This window comes from Cervus canadensis, chromosome 32, assembly GCF_019320065.1.
Source record: "Cervus canadensis isolate Bull #8, Minnesota chromosome 32, ASM1932006v1, whole genome shotgun sequence".
Classification (NCBI taxonomy): domain Eukaryota; kingdom Metazoa; phylum Chordata; class Mammalia; order Artiodactyla; family Cervidae; genus Cervus; species Cervus canadensis.
This window is the reverse complement of record NC_057417.1, coordinates 22,268,749-22,280,002: the sequence shown is the minus strand read 5'-3', so window position 1 is coordinate 22,280,002 and position 11,254 is coordinate 22,268,749. Positions and strand designations below refer to the sequence as shown.

The 11,254-nt window shown below is 46.0% G+C and overlaps 1 non-coding gene across 1 annotated transcript; it reads right to left on the bottom strand.

Annotated features, from left to right (window-relative positions):
* Positions 1 to 9,952: 9,952 nt before the first annotated feature.
* TRNAG-CCC lies at positions 9,953 to 10,025 on the bottom strand. Its single transcript has one exon. It is a non-coding gene; the product is annotated as a tRNA-Gly (tRNA).
* Between the last annotated feature and the right edge of the window lie 1,229 nt (positions 10,026 to 11,254).

Below are 11,254 nucleotides of genomic sequence, written 5' to 3'. Positions count from 1 at the left end.
TTTCAGGCAGAAGGAAGTATATACCAAATGCAAGTATGGATCTACACAAAGAAAGAAAGAACACCAGACAATAAATATATCATGTTGTTGTTGTACAGATATATTTGAAAGATAACTGACAGAACATACAAAATAAAAGCAAGGTATTCTGGAGTTTATAGCATATGTAAAAATAAATCATAGGGCAGCAGTAGCATAAAGGTTATGGGGGAGAAATGGAAGTCTGTTCTTAAAAGGTTCTTATCCTGTATGTGAAGTCGTATAATATCACTTAATGTATTCGATAAATCCTGAAGCAGCCACTAAAATCTTTAAAAAGTGTTAAGACTTAATGAGCCAACAAAGGAGATAAAATGAGATCACAAAAAATACTCACTAAACCAAAAGAAGGCAGAAAAAGAGGAAAAAGAAACCAAGAATAGACAGGACACTTAGACAATAAATAGTGAATGGATAGATTTAAGCCTAAAAAATTAATAACCCATTAAATCTAAATTGCTGTAAACATGCCCCCAAAAAATCAGAGATAGTCACATCAGGTAAAAAAGCAAGACCTAATTATATGCTGCCCTTAACTTGCACTCAAATATAGACAAATGAAATAAATATGAACAAAAAAGCAAATGCATTTTAAAAGATATACCATGTACAAGCAGTCAAAAGAAAGCTGGAACAGCTATGTTAATATCAGGCAAAGTAGATCTCAGCACAATTGAATATTACCAAGAAGGTCATTTCATAATGATTTCAGGGGTCAATTAATCAGAGGGCATGACAATTCTAAATGTGAATAATAAATGTTTTAAAATAAATGAAGCAAAACCTTGGAGATTGCAAGAAGAAGTAGAAAAATCACAGGCGTATATTTCAATGCCCATTCTCTCAGTAACTGATAGAAATAGAATCAGCAAGGATACAGTAGATTTGAACAATATTAATTTGATTTGATTGACATTTGAGAGCACTTCACCCCAACTGCAGCAGACCGTGTATTATTTTCAGGTGTACAGAGAACATTTATTGAGACAGACCATAGTCTAGGCCATAAAGCACATCACAATAAATTTAGAAGGAATCAAGTCATACATAAATAAGAAGACATTCAGAATGAGACAGATAATGTCACTACAGATTGAACAGATATGATAAGGATTAAAAGGAAATATTATGAACAACTTTATGCTTATTGATTCAACCACTTAGATGAAATGCACAAACTTTTTGAAAGTCACAAAGTTCATTGAAGAAGAAACAGGTAACCTGAAAAGTTCATATCAAAGAAAATTGAATCTGTAGTTTTAAAACTTCACACAAAGAAATCACTTGGCTGAGATGAGTTCACTGTTGAAGTCTACCACCTATCAAAAAAAATAAGACCAATTCTGCTCAATCTCTACCAGAAAACTGAATGACAAATACTTCTCAACCCAACCTATGAGTCCAAAATTATTCTAATACCAAAACTAGACAAGGACATTACAAGAAAATAAACTATACAGCCCAATATCCATTATAAATATAGTTGCAAAAAATTAACAAAACTTTAGAAAATTCAATTCAATGATATATAAAAAAGAATACATCATGACCAAGTGAGGTTTAACCCAGGAATATATAGTTGGTTTATCATTCAAAAACCAATCAGTGTAATTCATCATATTAACAGAGTAAATGAAAAAGGAAAACTGTACAAATATGCCAGAAGATGCAGAAAAGTATTTTATCAAATCCAGTACCCATTCCTAATTAAAACTCACATCAAACTAGAAATAGAAGGGAATTTCTTCAGCCCTGAAAAGAGGTATCTACAAAATACTATAGCTAAATCATACTTAATTGTGATTGAACAGTTTTCCTCTAAGATCAGGGAGATGACATTTCTGCTCTTACCACTTCAATTCAACAGTGTACTCTAACCAGTGGAATAAAACAAGAAAAAGAAATGAAAGTCACCCAGATTAGAAAGGAATAAGTAAAACTCTCTTCATTCACAGATGACATGATTAATAGAATCTACAAAAAAAGCTAGGAGAACTAATAAATGAGTTTTGTGAGTTTGCAGAATACAAGATCAAAAAAAAAAAAAAACCAACTGTGTTTCTACATACTAGCAATGAAAAACTGGAAACCAAAATAAATGAAATAAATGCCATACACATAGCATCAATAAAATATGAACGGAACAAACAATCTGATTTTCAAATAGGCTTAGAACATGAAAGGACATTTCTCTCAAAGAAGACACGCAGATGGCCATCAGGTACATGAAAAGGTGCTCAGCATCACTGATCATCAGGGAAATGCAAATCAAAACCACAAAGTGATACTATCTCACAACAGTTGTCAAAAAGACATGATAAGAAGTGTTGGTGAGGATGTGGAGACACAGGAGCACTGGTGCACTGCTGGTGGGAATGTAAACAAGAACGTGGATGGATCTCAAAGTAAATACACTGAGTAAAATTTTTAAAAGCCAGAAAATAAAGAGTACATACCATACAATTCCACTTATATAAAGCTCCATAAAATGCAAACGAATCTTTAGTGACAGAAAGCAGACCAGCTGGTGCCTGGCAGGGAAGAGAGAAGAGTTTATAAAGGGTACAAAGAGATTTTAGGGGGTGATGGACTGTCCACTGTCTTAATTGAGGTGATAGTTTCATGGATGTATTAGGTTGACCAGAAAGTTCATTCAGGTTTTCCTATAACACCTTATGGGAAAATTTGAATTTACTTTTTAGCCAACCCAATATATACACATAAGTCATATTGATCAAACTGTCCACTTCAAACATGTGCAGTTTGCTGTGGGTCAATTATACCTTAATAAATGCATCAACAATTTTTAAAAGGTCCTCGGGTCAAGGACTGGGGTCCCACCGCTGGAGTCTGAAGTCCTCAGCAGGCCCAGTGTGTGGGCCTCACGGCCCTCCATCCTTGTTTGCACACCTGCCTGTACCGAGAGCGAGAGGAGGCTGTCACCTGAGGGAATGCAGAGGCCGTGGTTTCCAAGCTGACTGGCCTTCAAATTCTCAAAGTGGAGGGAGGGGCCGCCCTGCTCAGGAAACTGGAGCTCCTGGTTTTCCTTAGAGACAGATGAGCAGAATGTGCCAGAAATCCAAGAAGACCTGAGCCCTTTTCACGTGGGCAATGGTGGGAGCAACTGGTTATTAGTCCAGAGAAGAAAACCTCAGGGAGCAGCTTCATCCGCCTCTGAACTTCCCAATTCTGAGAACCAGGCCCAGACCTGAGAGCTACTGGCAAAGAGTTATCTCAACTCAACCAGAGGGATCTCTCACTAATGGTTTCATCCCTCAGGGCGGTGGTAAGGTCTCCATCACCAGAGGCATTCTGTTCTGCGCTGGACAACACCATGTTAGGATTCTGTAGAAATAACAGAAACACTGGGGAAGTTGGGCTTCATGACTTTGACGGTCCCTGCCAGGCCTCTAAATCTTTGATTTTCTAAGATCCACATGTGCTCTGTATGATGTACTGACTAAAAGGTTATTATTACCTTGACATTGGGACAATTCCATAAGAAAGACTTGAAAGAAACACACACACACGGTTATTAAAAGCCTCAACTTCAAAAACTCAATTTGCTGAATGTTATTAGCCCTCATCACACTGCCTTCCGCTAGAAGTCTGGAAAGTGATCCTGGAAGAGATGTGCCTGCCTCTAAACTGGAGCTCGGAGGCTGGGGAGCAGATGACAGGAGTTGCTACCCTTATACCAGGAAAAAGTACAGTAGGGGGCTCTTTTCAAAGCTGTAACAGAGTCCAGTGAGCCAGCATTCCGATGCCCAGTCCAGCACTCTGCTCCACACGAAAGGAGAGGAACATTCACGGGGACGCATAAAATGGAACCACTGCCCATCTCAGGATGCTCAAGGCACCACGACAGCTAAGACTCTTGAAAGAAGCTGCCTGCGGAGGGCTCCTCCCAGGAAAGCAGACGGGAAGAGACTGACAGAAACTGATCATAAACGCGAACACAATTCTCTTAATATTCCTTCAAAATTACTCACGGCCTTTCGGTTCATTTTGGGAATCCATCTATTCGTGACAAAATAGGACAGGCTCTCTCTCGAGGGGGCGCCTTGGTTTCTGAGGTCTAAGGAGAGGACAGAGACTAACCCACCCCGCCCCTTCCCGCCCCCAGCAGTGCTCTCACATTTCCTTCTGTGGCAATAATGAGATGATCGGGTTCAGAGGGCTGCCGGCAATCAAACTGAGAAACATCAAATAATTCTAGGGCATTTTCTTTCCTCTAATTTCCATTTGTACCTGAGAGGAAATGAACATCTCAACAGCCTGAGAGAGTGAAAACTGTCAGATGCTGTTGCCAGAATGGGAGAGAGAAACAAGAAGCTTTCTGAGTTGGTCGGGGGTGGGGGGTGGGAGGGCCTCGGTCCCATGAAATCTGCAAAGACCTGTGACAGCCAGAGAGGTGGGCTCCTCACAGGGAGGCTGGAAGGGGTCGCTCCACCAGACCTTCTGTGTCTCAGACTTTGGTGCGGGGCAGCCTTGGGGGCCCTGAAGCTCTCAAATCGCGGCCCCACCTCCAACCCTCTCCAGTTCCTTGGTCCAACACACATCTGGCTGCAAGAAGTCTGTCTTGGTTTCCCCTGGCAGGTCCAACCCAGCCCTGCTCCAATAAGGCACTCACCCCCGCCCACTCCTGCCATCCACCTTCTTCTGGATTCATCTTCCAACCTTCCTTCCTTATTCCAGGTGCTGATGAGAGTCCGACTAACAATGGATAACTCCGAGATCATGCTGTGGAGGCCTTGGTACCCCTGTTCCGGGCTGTGTACCCCCACCTCAACTGAGCCTCCCCAGAAGTGATTTTTGCTCCCCACATCTTCTCAGGCTGCTGGCATTTCTTCATCAGCCCATTCCTTGGGGGCAGGCCTTGGGGCTGCATCTGGCCTTCTTCTTCAGACGGTTAATGTTATGTGTCTACCCAACTGGCCACAGGATGCCCAGATGAAACATTATTTCCAGGTTGTCTATTAGGTGGTTTTTTCTTTTTTTTTTTTTTTGCTGAGCCACAAAGCTTGCGGGATCTTAGTTCCCCAACCAAGGACCAAACCCGTGCCCCTGGGAGTGGGAGCACTGAGTCCCAACCACTGGACCAGCAGGGAACTCCCCACATGAAGTTGTTTCCAGTGAGATCAGCATCTGCATCAGGGGACTCAGTATAAGTTGGTCTGCCCTCCCCAGTGTGGCTAGGCAACATCTAAGCCACTGAGGCTCTAAATAGAATAAAAGGCTGAGGAAGCAGGAATTCGCCCCTTTTTGTTTCTCTGCCTCACAGCTTCAGCAGGCATATCTCATCTTCTCCTGTCCCTGGCCTGGGACTTATCCCACTAGCTCCCCTGGTTCCTAGGCCTTCAGACTCAGACTGAATTACACCACTGCTCTTCCGGGTCTCCAGCTTGCAGACAGTAGATCGTGGGGCTTCTCTGGCCACATAATTGCTTGAGCTAACTTCTTTTTTTGTTTAATATATATTTATTTTATTTGGCTGGACCATGTCTTAGTTATAGCACACAGGATCTTCAATCTTTGTTTTGGCATGGAAGGTCTTTAGTTGTAGCCCATGGGATCTAGTTCCCTGACCAAGGATCAAACCCAGGCCCCCTGCACTGGGAGTGTGGGTACTTAGCCACTGGACCACCAGAGAAGGCCCTAAGCTAACTTCTTTTAATCAATATTCCCAACTTCCTATTGGTTCTCTTTCTCTTGAGAACCCTGACAGTCCACCCACCTCCCTACCTGGCAGGTCCATGTTGCTGAGACCCTCTTGTTCCATCTCAAACTCAAGTTCTCCAGCCCAGGATGCCCACACGTGGGACAGGTATGGGTCATTGCTCCCCTCTGCCCTGGTTTGGTGCTGAGTCAGGTGTGAGCATATAAAGTTACCAGGACATTTATTTCCAAAGCCCACTGTCGAATCTTCTCTTAGAAAAAAAAAAAAAATGCAGGTGAAAAAAAAATTCTGATGTAGCTCTTTGGTGAAACAAATTAACAACCCAAGCCTAGACTTCTGCGTAAGAAAGAGAAGATGCACTTGCCAGTCTTGACAGAGCTGTTTGCACTAATTTCAATTCAATGACCTCAAAATACACATGATTCATCAGAGTATCTGGGGTTGCTGGTTCCAAGACATAGCTGATCCAAGTGACACACAGGGCGGACCCCCGATTAAGACACGTTCTCAACAAAGTACCACCTAGAGGTTGCTGCAGTGTGTGGAGTGGGGCTCAGTTGGACTGGGGGGAGCTCTTCCCATATACATGCAATCCCCTTGCAGTGGGACACGCTCTGAGGAATCCTTCCTCCCCTTCTCCTCTGGCAGCAGGTATAGAAACATCTCCTTGTACTTAAACAGACTCCTTGGTCTACAGACCCTTTAGTCTTAAAACATTTTGCCTTCATCTTTACCTTAGGTAACAAAGCTACAGAAGACAAGATGAGGTTTCTGAGGTCCGAGGAGGAAGTAAAAATTGCTTCCCTCATCCCTTTCGAGGATTTTCTAGTTTCTGTTCCCAAACGTGTGTTGCTATGGTGATGGGAGGAACGGCTGCCAAGAGTGGGAGATGGTGACAAGTTGCGATGGGAAATAGGGTTTTGAAGGTTTAATGAGTCTTCTCCAAAATGCACCCCTTTTAACAACCTAGCAGGCATCCCATGATCCAATGGGCAAGTAAGAAAACCTCCTTAGAGTTTTCAACATATAAATCTCCGTCTTCTCTGCATGACCAGCAGCATCTGTACCGGTCTGATTTTGCCATGCGGTGCTGCGCCATAGCAATTTTCTGGTGTGCACTTGTTTCAGTCGTGTCTGACTCTGTGCGACGCCATGGACTGTAGCCCAGCAGGCTCCTCTGCCCATGGGATTCTCCAGGCAAGAATACTGGAGTGGGTTGCCATTTCCTCCTCCAGGGGATCTTCCCAACCCAGGGATCAAACCTGCGTCGCCTGTGGCTTCTGCACTGCAGGTGGACCTTTTACCACTGAGCCACCTGGGGAAGCCCAAAGTATGTCGTATCTGTTCATATACCACTGGCCAAAGTAAGTCCAACAGCCAAGCCAGAAGCCAGCGGGACAGGAAGGGTATCTATCCCTCCCATGGAGGAGACAATGGGGAGGATGCTCAAGAGATGGGCCCAGAGAAGGGCAGTGAGTATGTGGACAAATCATGTAAACTACCGCGGCCCTCAAGGAAGACACGGTCCCTTGAAAGAGGGTCCTGGTCTGCACACACCACATATCAGGGCAAAAAATATCAAAGGTACAAAATTTTTTTTAATCCACTGGAAGAGAACTGCAATACAGATATTATGAGTCATTCAGAAATGTTCTCACTGCAGATCGGTAAAAGGAAAAATCGGTCCCGCTCAAACTCAGAAAACCGTTTAGGGCCTTTCAAAAACCAGGAGAGGTGCTCAGGCATTTTGAAAGAGGCCATTAGTGATAGATGTGGCAAGTTACCCCTGACTTATTAAAAAAGAGAATGATTTTAGAAATGAGCCCGAAGGACTTGTGAGATATTAGGGCCCCAAGAACTGGTTAAATAGGAGGGAGGGGAAGTAATGAGGAAGGTCAGAAATCTATTATTTGGTGACTCTGCCAAAGGAAATCATTCCTATGATTACTCTTCACGCCAGTGATAATGACTTTGCAAGAGGTCTGCCCAGAGCTGGGCACTGCCAGGGAAGGTGACGGGGACACAGTGTCTCTCTGCGGGGGGAGGTGAGGCAAACATTTAGACCAATAAAGGACAACTCCACATGCAATGGACCATATGACACTTGTATACAAAGGGGCAGCTCCCTGGGGTGGCGGGCACGGAGGGCCCTCGAGGGGCCCTACTATCTTGGACATGGGTTGAAGGGTGAACAGTTAATCCTTCTATAAGGGAGGGTGGGAGGGGACTTCAGGTGAGGGAACCTTGGGACTTCCCTGGTGGTCCAATTGTCCTTGCTTCTAATGCAGGTGACTTGAGTTCAATCCCTGGTCAGGGAACTAAGATCCCACATGTTGCACGGTGCAGCCAAAAAAAAAAAAAGGTGAGGGTACCTCGAAGACAGTTGGCTAAACAAGCTCATGGTTCAGGGGAGAACCCAGGGTTGGAGCCATCCACGTGGAAGTGATCAAGACCCAAGGGGGCGAGGAAGGCTGAGGTCACAGTGTGGGGTCGAGAGAAAGGGGAGATGGAAAGCCTGGGTGAGAATCACCTGGGCTGTCAGGAGGTGCCAGTGGAGGGGGAGGAGACAGCAAAGCAGTTCTGGGACCGGAAGCTGGAGAGTCAAATGGGATGCAGGGAAGCATCAGTTGAACTTGAGGTTGAGGCATCCCCGGGGACTATGCTGAACTGGATTCAGTGGCATGAGCAGAACAGACGAGGCAGAGAACTAACTGGAGGTGAGAAAGGGGATTTCTTCACCTTGCCTGACTTTTTATTCATCAGGATGGGAAAAACAAAGCTTGATTTCAGGGGAAAATTTCCGATTGTTGCTTGGGGGAAACCTGAAATGACTAGGGACATGCTCATGAGATAGAGAATGTGCTGGAAAGCTTTTTAACCACAGAAGGAGGGTGGCGGGGGCTTTGGCACGCCGGGAGAAGGGAGCCCACCCCGCACCTGAAGAAGCACCCCGATGCCTGCCTCCCCACCCCCACAATGTCCACACCCTACCAGGTCAGAGAAGTGGTGGATTAATGAGAGAAAATCTAAAAGCATTATAAACACACTTTATTTCTAGTCATGTTTGTGTGAGGCAATGATGGGGGGGAGGGCAGCGTATTTCTTATTTTCCAATAAAATTAAACACACAGGATCTTTGGTAAACAGCACAGTAAAAGGAGCATGCGGGGATGAGGGCTTGATGTGACTTTCTCTTGGTTTTTAATGAAATAAGTTTTAGTCCTCTCTTCACCCCCTGCCCTGCAGCAGACAGCATCGCTATTCCACCCCACGCGTAATATCTGTAACATGATGAATTACATCAGCACCCTCTCCTCCTGCAAGATGGGCTGACTCTTTCGGAGGGGATGTGGGGAAGAGTGGGGTAGGATGCTGGGGCCAAAGAAATGACCAATTTGAGATTCTGAGTCATGAACTGTCGTAATTAGGAGGCAGACAGAGTGTGCTGCTGTCGCTGTATTTGCTGCCTGTTCCTTGTAAAAGCTTCGGGAATTAAAATAATAGGCTTAAAAAAAAAACAACAGCCAGCTAGGGCTCTACCTAATGGCCTGCACACGGCCCGTTAGCAGCAGACAGACCCAGACAGACCTCTGGCCGACTGGTCCTGGAGAAGATAGATTGAAATGTCACCTCCGGGAACCTCCCCCTCTGTCCCAGGAAAAGGAACAAGAAAAAACCCCAAATGAGAGAACCCTCCTTACTCCTGGGAACAAACCAGGGATGAGTCCCTGTCAGGAAGGGTTTGGGAACAGGGATGACCTCCTGGGGAAGGATAACTTTGTGATCACAAACCCAACTGCTCAAGGACAAACACCCAACTCTTGACCACCCTCTTAGGAGAGCAGGGTCCTGCTGAGATGACTGGTGGGAGTAGGGTAGGCCTGGGAAGAGGGGAGGCTGGCTGGGGGAAGGGAAATTGCCTGCTCTGTGAACCAGATGGCCCGACATGGTGACAGCCCCGCATCACCAGCATTCTCCATCAGCAAGAGCCTGGCCTGGCCCCGCTCACAACAAAACCACCATTTCATACTTAGGTGACCTGAGAAGGGGGCAGAAGGGAAGGCTGGGTTGGGAAGCCCAACCTTCCTGCCTTTTAGGTCTCTACCCATCAACCCCAGGAAATTTGTTTTTTTAATATTTATTTATTTGGCTGTGCCAGGTCTTAGATGCAGCACATGGGATCTTTAGATGCTGCATGGGAATTCTTAGTTGAGTGCGACATGTGGGATCTACTTCCCTGACCAGGGATTGAACCTGGGCCGCCTGCATTGGGAGTACGGAGTCTTAGCCACTGAACCACCAGGGAAGTCCCAACAATTCCAGCATTTTTTATAGCCCTTGTGGACGAAGATTTTGAAAAGGTTACTTTGGGTACCCAGCTTTCTGACTCCCCTCCTCCTTGCAGGGTGCTGAGAGGTGCGTCAGACCCAACATTGAGTTGCATCCTGCCCACCCCCCGACACAGACACATCTCACTCCTCCAACGTACCTTCCAAAGGCAGGACTTGGCAGGAGATGAATAGAAGGGGCTGACTTCTCATTGGTCCAGAAAGTCCAGTGGCCATGAAGGGTGGGAGCTGCCAAGGCTACATCTCCCCCTCTTCCTGCTCATACAATCCCAATTTTGCTCAAGTACCAGGTGGAGATAGTTCTGGCCACAGAGATGTACAGAGAAGTCTGCTGGAGGCTTCTGGGAAAGGCATTCACCCTCTGAAGGGCAAGAGCCAAGCAAGTGTAAAGTTTTTTGCTGCCCTGGCTTCCCTGCCTTTGAATGTGGCTGTCACGCCTGGAGCTATGGTGACTCTATCGTGTGGACAGTAAAACGGAAAGAGAAAGAATTGGAGTCCTGTTGGTATCGTTGAGCCACCAAAGAAAATGCAGAGGACACCTCCAGATGCCGTACTATGTGAGACGATTAAGTGCCTGCTGTGCTTAATGACCACTGACACAGGATTGTTACCTGCAGCCAAACGCACCCTGATGGACCTGTGTGGTCTCCTCTTCCGATCAGCCCATCACTGATGCTTACGCTTGCCCATCTCTAGTTCAGATGCTCCCTGGGTACCCAGCTTGAGAGTTTCACCTGTGCCTCCTGGGTCAGCCGGCCATTAAGAGCAAGTGGTGGCAAACCTTAGGACTCAGAATGGAACCTGGGGTAACCCTGGCTCATGGCCAGGCCAGCTGAGACTGTGGGAGTCCGAAGACTTGGGGTTCCAAAGAGAAAACTAGTGGGAGGTTGCCATCACGTCCCAAAGACATACTGGGCCAAAGTCCTCATTAGTTTCCTGAATCCTTATAGCAAAGCAGAAGTGACAGTTGGCCTAGGAAGGGGCAGGATCTAGGCCTTTCTTTATGGAGCCAGTGGGACAGCATAGGGAGATCTAGTGGGACAGCCTCCAAAGCTGTCTTGGAAGGTCGTAGAAGTAGCAGCCGCCCCAGGACTGGCCTGGGACTGGCCTCTGGGTCTGAAGCTTCCACTGTCGCGTGTTGTCATTTGAAGGGCGTGAGAAGCCCACTCTCCCCCAAGAAGTCCCC